The sequence below is a fragment of the Mytilus galloprovincialis genome, chromosome 9, assembly GCF_965363235.1.
Source record: "Mytilus galloprovincialis chromosome 9, xbMytGall1.hap1.1, whole genome shotgun sequence".
Lineage (NCBI taxonomy): Eukaryota > Metazoa > Mollusca > Bivalvia > Mytilida > Mytilidae > Mytilus > Mytilus galloprovincialis.
Window position 1 is genome coordinate 69,875,104 of NC_134846.1, and position 10,878 is coordinate 69,885,981.

Below are 10,878 nucleotides of genomic sequence, written 5' to 3' on the forward strand. Positions count from 1 at the left end.
TAAATAATCCAAACAATTATACGTGGAAGCTTGTTATTTTAAATTTTCTGTTGTGTATTGTTCGTTGGCAATTGCTAAGTATATATACGATGTTCTTGATTGGGCAAGTAATGTGTTTTTTTATTTGATAGATGCTTTTTGTGTTTTTTGTATATGTTTATTTGTCTTGAAATTGTAACACAGTGATGACTATTTTAACTATATCTTGACTATGCTACCGATTATGTCTGTTTTGTTCATGCATCGTTGTAAAAATAAAGAAATTTGATGCGACCGTCATAAAAGTGAGATGTTTAGCGCTATAAAACCAGGTTCGATCCACCATTTTCTACATTTTAAAATGCCTGTACCAAGTCAGGAATATGACAGTTGTATTCCATTCGTTCGATGTATTGTATCCTTTGATTTTTGCCATTTGATTAGGAACTTTCCGTTTTTGAATTTTCCTTGGAGTTCAGTATTTTTGTGATTTTACTTTTCGCTGGACATAGAATAGGGAAATACATTTTTTTATCAGGTAAACCGACGAATCCTCAAACTGAACCGACCGTAACTAAACAACTATTTCTTGATTTTATTTTGACCGTCCGTGAAAAAAGGGTACATGTTGAATACTTGGTCTCCATGTACATTTTTATATGGATTTACAATTAGTTGGTAGAGTGCATTTTAAAAAATGATAGTTGCTAGTAATCGAATACTAAAAAATGGCTTGTTTCCTTATATCGTAACTGGTTGCTGAAAACATGATGATTGTTTTAATACTTATAAGAAAAAACATCATCGAAATCACTTTTTTAATCAGATGTGACTGTAACCTGGGGAGGTCATACCGGTGTTGAGTTGCCGCATACATTTAGCAGATGCTTTTGACTGATACCCAAACGTATTTCGTATAAATACGGTGATATTATCGAGTGCAAAAAAGCATTCCTCGTCGCTTGTTATAAATTCATTCTTATATATCTTTAAGAAGAAACATAATTAATATCTATGCAGACGTACCGAAAATATGTGTTTGCAAATAAATGTCTCGAAAACGCATCGGCTGGTATTATAATACCGACGTTCATCTGATGATCATTACTTCAGTACTTTTGATTATTTACACAATATCAGGCCAATATCTTAAAATAAAAAAAAAAGAACTGCATCACAACGAATCAGTGTTCATATATCCATATAGTCAAAACATTTACTAAATTTTACCATCGGTATAAGGAAATAATTCGTAAATATAAACTCAACGTGCAGACATCTTATACGTTCATGTATTTCACATCCAATCTTTATGGTAATATTTTTTACAAAGCACAAAAATGTCAGTATTCACCTCAAAAGCTTACAAAACCTTTAAACAGACTTATTAAGAAGGGATATAGTTACGATACTGTTGTCAGGTCATTAAAGATTGCATATTTTGGCTTTAATATTGATTCACTTATAGGGTCTTTGCATCGGAACTAAACACATTTATTTAAAAAAAACAGTTGTTGGCATGACACGATTTCTCATATATTTCATGATAGTATGATACTTAACCCCAAACGGGAGGTCTTCTCATATATTTTATGATAGTATGATACTGAACCCCTAACGGGAGGGATTGTGCCTGATATTCATATGATGAAAACATAATCTTTCAATCAGTTTAATTGAGGTCTGGAGCTGGCATGTCAGTCAACTGCTAGTAGTCTGTTGTTATTTATGTATTATTGTCATTTTATTCATTTTCTTTTGTTACATCTTCTGACATCGGACTCGGACTTCTCTTGAACTGTATTTTAATGTGCGTATTGTTATGCGTTTACTTTTCTACATTGGCTAGAGGTAAAGTGGGAGGGTTGAGGTCTCATAAACATGTTTAACCCCGCCGCAATTGTGCGCCTGTCCCAAGTCAGGAGCCTCTGGCCTTTGTTAGTCTTGTATGATTTTTAATTTTAGTTTCTTGTGTATAATTCGGAGTTTAGTATGACGTCCATTATCACTGTACTAGTATACATATTTTTTAAGGGGCCAGCTGAAGGACGCCTACGGGTGGGGGAGTTTCCCGCTACATTGAAGACCCATTGGTGGCCTTCGGCTGTTGTCTACTCTATGGTCGGGTTGTTGACTCATTCCCCATTTCCTTTCTCAATTTATTTAAATGGAAAACAAACTTCATTTAAAAAAAATTAAATAGGAGAAAATAAAATGAAATACCTATAGACTTCCTGTCATTCTCGTCAAGAAGCAGTGCTTGGTCGCACCGTCGGATTTTAATAATTGATATACTGTGGATTCATTATTATTCGTGGGATGCTAATTTTCGTGGAGATCGTGCGTAAAGATGAACCACGAATTTAGATGTCCAACGAATTACAAATTTTCGATAGGCTTGTATGCAGACTTTTCCTAAACCATGAAATATCCACGAACATACAATAGTTCTTCAATCCACGAACATTGGTAAACATATCCACGCATAATAAATGAATCCATAGTATACAGGTCGAATGTAGGCTTTTCAAAAGGAGTTATGGAGTATAGGTTAATATCGACAATCTAACAATACAAAATCATTTCATATCCTTTCTTTTCCTAATGGCTCGTTATTCAGATGTTGTCGTTGGTTGCTGTTTGTCATATTTGTTTTTCTGTTTTGTTTTAAGCATTAATTATAGCCGGTTGATTTTGAATTTGTATGACCCATTTACGGGCATTATGTTTTCTGGTCTGTGCGTCCGTCCGTTCGTCCGTCCGTTCGTTCGTCCGTCCCGCTTCAGGTTAAATTTTTTGGTCGAGGTAGTTTTTGATGAAGTTGAAGTCCAATCAACTTTAAACTTAGTACACATGTTCCTTATGATATGATCTTTCTAATTTTAATGCCAAATTAGAGATTTTACCCTCTTTTCACGGTCCACTGTACATAGAAAATGATAGTGCGGATGGGGCATCCGAGTACTTGGGACACAGTCTTGTTTCTCAATATTTTTAAACCGGGGCCTTTTATAGTTTGCTTATTGGTATTGGTGTAAATCAATGTTGAAGGCCATACAGGGTGCCTGTACATTATGACAAGTTCTGAATAATGTCTAATCTTCAAAATTGATCCCAAATTAGATTTGTTAAATTTTTTTGTCGGCAATCTGTCTGAAAATTACTTATCTTAGTGCCAAAGTGATATCATATACCACCAATACAAGCCTCATACCAAGAATTTGTATAGTAAGATACAAATCCTTGCTCATACTACGGCCAAAATCCATTTCAACGTGCCGAAGTTTCTTAGTGCTAAAAAGTACAATTGCTATGCAGGGCCATAACTAGCCTCTTTTAATAGTGAGGCAAAACATATAAATTTTCTATATTTATAATACATATCTATCACTTCTGTGTATGTCTCACCTATATATAGCTAGTTTCGAGTGATTTAAACGACTCAGAGAAAATACCCAATTTTACAATCCATACTAAGAAAAATTGCCGGTATTTTCTCTGAGTCGTTTAAATCACTCGAAACTAGGTGAGACATGCACAAAAGTGATAGATATATGTAAAGTCGACTCTCGTTATCTCGAAGTCAGTCGGACCAGAGAAATATTTCGAGATACACGTAGTTCGACTCAAACGAAAAGCGGAAGTTTGACAGAACAAGGGACACAACTCTTGCTTAGCTTGGTAAAGCTAAAATAAATCCGGGTGAATATGGCAAAGGGGATCGATATTCTGGTATCAGATCGATGTACTTGTATGTCAAGGTCTTTCCTAATTATAATGACATTATTATTACTTATTCAATTGTTTCAGTTACAACCTTTTCCTATGACTTTTATCAGAGAGAATAATTGCCAATCGATAGTTCCGTTATTCAGGTCGTTTATAGTTGACAAAATTGTTTATTCTCGGATACAAGAGACTTTAGAAAATTTAGATTCCTTTTCGTTTTGTTTTATCTCACTCTTTCTTTTCAAAAGAAAATACAACAAGATTAAAGACACCGATTGAGTAGTTTTTAGGTGATCATCAACGAAAGTCATAATCCTTACTTCATACACACCCAAGCTCATTAGTGTAAATCACAATTAATTGTTTTGTTAACATTTTAAATACTTTTTCATGAACATTAACAATTCATCACTAATTATTTATAAAAATTCTATAAAAGATAATCTTAGGTAAACACTTGTGGAAATAGCATGTCACAAATCAATAAATGAGGCCCCTCATGGGGGGGTCCTAGTAATCACATAATCACCATTTTTTTGCCAATATAATCACATAATCATTAAATATTTGCTTATCTTTAGTAATCAAATAATCATAAACTAAAAATACAGTCCTAGGTAATCAAATAATCATGAAATATTTGGCTTAATAATCAAATAATCATTAAAAAAACGGCCAAGTAATCACATAATCAAAAACCCCATGAGGGCCCTCATAAATAATGAATTTTTAATGCTTTTGTTAACCTTGGGATCGTAAATTTAGTTCGACTCAACCGAAATTTCGACTCATCCAATTTCGAGTCATCAGGAGTCGAATTACATACATTTATACGGAACAAAGTTCGGGACCACGTGCAAACTTCGACTCATCCGAAATTTCGAGTCAACCGAGTTCGAGACAACGAGAGTTAATATAGAAAATTGAATATCTTAATCAACGGAAAAAAAGACAAAAAAATATTTGTATTCTTTGATATCAAGTTCAATTATCCATGCAGAAACGACAACTTTTTCTGTGTCCAGTATAGCATCGTAGATAGATATAGGAAGATGTGGTGTGAGTGCCAATGAGACAACTCTCCATTCAAATGACAATTTATAAAAGTAAACCATTATAAGTCAATGTACGGCCTTCAACACGGAGTCTTGGCTCACACCGAACAAAAAGCTATAAAGGGCCCCAAAATTACTAGTGTAAAATCATTCAAACGGGAAAACCAACGGTCTAATCTATATAAAAAACGAGAGCATATTCTTAAAATATTTTCCCACACAATATCTGGACATCGGTGGACATGCAACATTGCACACGTTTACAAATGAAAAACAACACTCAGACTATAGTCATAAAGTATGACAATAAAAGAACAAAAGACAAACCCGAGACACAGAAGTACAAACAATAGACCATCAACTCCGAAATCCAACAGTAAAATAGAAACATAGATCACGAAAAAAAATGAAGGGCCGACATCAGGGAGTGAAGAGAACTTGCTTCTTGCAAGATACTTTCCGTGAAAACAATTTGATATAAAGATAATATTTTTTTTTTAATTTCCAGCATGAGGCATTTGCCTCATTTGCCTCAATGTAGTTACGGCCCTGCTATGCCATATATGTAAATGAATACCTCTTTTTCTGAATGTGTAAGCCATGTCATATACCACGGATGTTTTTCTTTTGTAGGTGTTTCAATGATGACATAACACACCACAGGCACATGTGTAAGAAAAAAAAGTTTCTACATTCCTTACTATAACACTGCTATATTTAAGTTTATAGGGGATTCAGAGGCAAGTGCCTGTGTAACACATTCATTTTCAATTTGCCTCAGCGATGACAAAAATATGCCACTCAAACATTCCTTCTCAAATATATAAAATAAGAAGATGTGATATAATTGCCAATGAGACAACTCTCCACCAGAGACCAAATGGCATTGCAGTTAACCTTCGCAATGAGCAAGTTTATAAGCAATGTCATATGACACGGATGCTTTTTCTTTCCCCGTGCCCAATCGATGTCATATATCACTGATACAAGCATTTTCTGAGTGCCCAAGCAATGTCATATAATACGGAAACAATAATTTTCAAAGTGCCTAACAGCACAACATAATAACAAACTACAGTAACCAGTTCCACGGAAATGTATAGCAAAAATGCTCAGCAGAAATAGATCTACAGATAGGTAAACACGGCCAAAATCATTAATAGACCCTTTACAAAAGATATAGTGCTCTTGCATGGAGGTTAATTTTTACAATTTTTGTGAATTTTGTGAAATAAATCTACATGGCTAAAGGAGTTAATTTCCTTTATTTATGACTTTTCCAATTTTTGTTCAGTGGAGTTTTGTTGAAAACCATAGAAAGTAGAACGAAAAGGTTACAATAAAATAGATCCGCAATCTAATGAGGGGTTCACACATTGCCGATTATTGCTCCCGTTGAGATCAGACAGCGATACGACACGAAAAGTGAAAAAAATCGGATTAGTATCCTCAATTATCTGGAATGTCCTATTATTGTCTGAACGCAGTCGTTTTAGTTCGTAACAGATTCCTACTGGTCGGGAAGGGTCCGAATAGTTCGGCAAAGCACCCCGACAGTTAGGTGCATCCCGTAATATTCGGGGAAACTCAGCCGATTCTGTCTAGTCGGATTACAATCGTGCCTATGTCGTCACAGATTCTGCTGTATCGGATCGAATTCCTAACAATGTTCAAGAAAAGAATAAACAGTACATAAAGATCAATGATACAAGATTATAACAAATGCCACAAAAAAAAAAAAAACAAAAAAAAAAAACAGAAAATAATCTTATTGCAATAAAAGCAAAATAATATTAAAATAAGGTGTTGAACATGAAACCTGGTGAGCAAAACACGTTCTTGTTGATTTTATTTAAACAAAATCATGGCTTTAATATTTTATCAGTGATTTATTACGAACAAACGAAAATCCCGCATTTACTATCCTTGAAAACGATACTCTGTGTGTGTATATTATAGGGATTATCGAATTATTTTATCTTTTGAAAAAAATGGCTTAAAACTTAAAAGACGTGTTTAGTGCGATAAGATTAGAATAAAGTTATCCTATTATTAAAGAATTATTAAAAAATGATTGACCATAAGTGTTCATTGATTACTGTTTTGCAATTTTTATCCTTTGAACTTGAGTTGCATTGGAGTAAATTTTCAGGTGGTATCTTTTTAGTGATGCATAAGGAAAATGCTAAAATTAAAAGTTAGAGTCACTCCATTCAAACAATTTTTTTTTATTGTTTACATAGAAATCAGTAAGAAGATGTGATGCGAGTGCTAATGAGTTCAGTCTCCATCCAACTTCACAATGTGTTAAAAGTGAACAATTATAAGTTAAAGTACGGTCTTATACACGGATCATTGAGTCACACAGACCCAGTTAGATTGGAAGACTACAGGAGACAATCTGCTCAAGTCAATGATGATGCATGGTATAAAGCTATATAGATATAGGAAGATGTGGTATGAGTGCCAATGAGACAACTCTCCATCCAAGTAATACTTTATAAAGATAAACCATTATAGCTTAAGGTACGGCTTTCAACACGGAGCCTTGGTTCACACCGAACAGCAAGCTATAAAGGGCCCACAGGCACTCGTTTCAGAAAAGAAATTGCTCAGATATCAGGGGCGTAGCCAGGTATTCAGTGAACTGTAGGCACCAATCGGCAAGGGGTCTGGGGGCCGCTAAAGGCCCCCAGCAGGTCCAGGGCAGAGCCCTGGTAGGGTGTTCATGGGGCAAAGCCCCCCGACGGAAAACGGTTTTCAGTGTTTTAGCAGCAAAATTTTATGTACAAAAATATTTTTACTGGTTATTTAATCATGATAATTATAATATACATGATGAAAAGTTCGAAGAATCAAGGATTTGTATAGTAACTATACAAATCCTTGGAAGAATTATGAATAATTTACCATAACATCTGACTGGTGAATTAAATAACGCAGTACACTCGGAAATATATTAAAAAATATTTACAATATGGATTGCCCAGCGTAGATCAGCGTATATTTTTAGTTGAGCAGTACACCCTGTTTGGTATTGTTATATCTATTCCGTTCTGACTGATATACACGTTTAACTTAATTAATAGTACATATTGACAATCCTTCATTTAAAAACAATTAGGCACGTAAACACTGATATAACTATACACATAGTATTGCAACACCTTGATTTTTAAAAACTTGAAAAATCAGTCTCTTATTTTGGATGGAATATGATAAAATATTTGTAAAATAATATTGAAACGTAGTTAATGACAACATTGGCTTTAAAGCGAACAAAAAATGTATGAAAAAAAAAGTTTTATCTAACCAAAATTTTTATAACAAGATGAAGTGTTTTTTGTACAAAAAAAAATGCATTTTACAACTTTTACTGTAGTCGAACTTTACAATGTCAGACATTTCAAAATTATTCTTTAGATGATTGTTCACATCATGGTTGTTCGTTATACGCCAAAGAATTAGTACTTTGTGAACAGCCTCCATTCAAACGGATAACCGCATCTTAACGTCTTCTGATTCCTGCCAAAAGTCGACTAATTTGTTGCGAAGCTAGCAGCAACCATTCTTGACGAAAGGTGTTGTTTATTTCATGACTTGCATTGTTTGAACTGGGGTGTCCTTTCATGCTTTTTACGCCCAATAGTGTCCCATATATGCTCGATATGGTTCGAATTTTGGCTACGATTGGGCCAAGGAAGATAAACCAAATTCCATTGGAACAATGGATCTTCCTCCACGACGCTAATTTTCAATTTTGGCGAGCTCTGCACTATATTGGATACGGGCATCTGTGTGTCTGTTCGTAGGCAAAGGTCCCCGAAATGGTATTATCGCACGATAACCAGTAGCGATGAGCCGATCTCGAACAGTTCTTGTTTAAAGGCTTCTGTATATATGGTCATGATTCTCTTTTTAGGATTGTATTGTTTGCAATGGGTTTCCTTCTGACCAACCTTCACTATGCTTTATTTTCCCTAGCAGATGTTATAGGGGGTCTTCTTGACCTCGGAAGGTCTTTAACATCGTTTCTTGCCTGATTTTTATTCTCAAAACGACTTATAGTGGAATGATGATGACCAACAATATGTGCAATTATCACAGCGACATACCTGCTTCACTCATGCTGGATATCTGCCATCTTGCTGCAGTTATGAGTTGTGGATGACCAATTGCAAGGTGTCAATAACATAAATTTATAAACTTGGTTATTTTAAGTGTTGAAAACAATGAGGATAAAACATCTGTTTTAGTGTTTACGAGTACAGTAGCTGCATGTGCAGATAAGAACTGATAGAGTCAATATTTATTGATTAAACTCGGGTAATATTTAAATAATGTTTAAATAGTTCTATTTCAACAAATTATTTAACAAAAAAATAAAAAGTGTTTTTTTAATTTGAATTTCAATTTGGTGTTGCAATACTTTTTTCCATGTGTATATATAATAAAACTATCCTTTTGGCTAGACATCAACCATAAACCTTTCAGTAGATCAACTACGAACTCCTCAAAGAGTGGCATTCTCTCTACAACTAGGCATCGGGTTTAATGTCCCCATTTTGACCAGACGTGACTGCGTATTTATACATCCTGCACAACCAAACGGACGACCAACATTGGCAAGGGTTTTATTGTAGGTCGGGTGAAGACAAAGTGGAAAGCTAGTTGAAAACTAACAACAACTAACTAAAAAAATCATGTGTCTAAGTTAAGGTTCATTCAAGTTTTTGTTGATAGAAGTGAAATGATCAGAACCAAAGTTCTAGCTTTTAGTTTCTATATAAGGTTAAATCATATAAAACATTCAATTTATCCAACATTCCATTCACTAAGGACGAGAGACTAGTGTACACATGACATTCGATAATTAAAGAGTTTTGACAACTTCACTGGCGTTTATCTACAGATAACGTTGTTTATTATTTAAAAAAAAAATAAAAAAATAAAAAAAAAATGTTTATGAAAAATTTATGTGTAGGCACGTGCCTAAAATGCCTAACGGCAGCTACGCCCTTGGATATACCTGAGACGAGTGTCTGTGAAAGGGTCTCCAAAATTACTAGTGTAAAACCATTCAAACGGGAAAACCAACAGTCTAATCTATATAAAAACAAGACTGTGATTATGTTGTCTTCTTCCTTTTAATGTGTTGATTTATAGAGTGTGGATATAAGTCTAAGCGGTTATCCGCCTTTGTTCTATAGTCTGCTCTCCCAGAGTTTGCACTGATGATGTTGTCGTTGTCGGCAGAATGTCAAAGTCTAAGGGTTATCCGCCTTTGTTCTATAGTCTGCTCTCCCAGAGTTTGCATGTTGTCGTTGTCGGCAGAATGTCAAAGTCTAAGGGTTATTCGTCTTTGTTCTATAGTCTGCTCTCCCAGAGTTTGCATGTTGTCGTTGTCGGCTGAATGTCAAAGTCTAAGGGTTATCCGCCTTTGTTCTATAGTCTGCTCTCCCAGAGTTTGCATGTTGTCGTTGTCGGCAGAATGTCAAAGTCTAAGGGTTATCCGCCTTTGTTCTATAGTCTGCTCTCCCAGAGTTTGCATGTTGTCGTTGTCGGCAGAATGTCAAAGTCTAAGGGTTATCCGCCTTTGTTCTATAGTCTGCTCTCCCAGAGTTTGCATGTTGTCGTTGTCGGCAGAATGTCAAAGTCTAAGGGTTATCCGCCTTTGTTCTATAGTCTGCTCTCCCAGAGTTTGCATGTTGTCGTTGTCGGCAGAATGTCAAAGTCTAAGGGTTATTCGTCTTTGTTCTATAGTCTGCTCTCCCAGAGTTTGCATGTTGTCGTTGTCGGCAGAATGTCAAAGTCTAAGGGTTATCCGCCTTTGTTCTATAGTCTGCTCTCCCAGAGTTTGCATGTTGTCGTTGTCGGCTGAATGTCAAAGTCTAAGGGTTATTCGTCTTTGTTCTATAGTCTGCTCTCCCAGAGTATGCATGTTGTTGTCGGCAGAATGTCAAAGTCTAAGGGTTATTCGTCTTTGTTCTATAGTCTGCTCTCCCCGAGAGTTTGCATGTTGTCGTTGTCGGCTGAATGTCAAAGTCTAAGGGTTATTCGTCTTTGTTCTATAGTCTGCTCTCCCAGAGTTTGCATGTTGTCGTTGTCGGCAGAA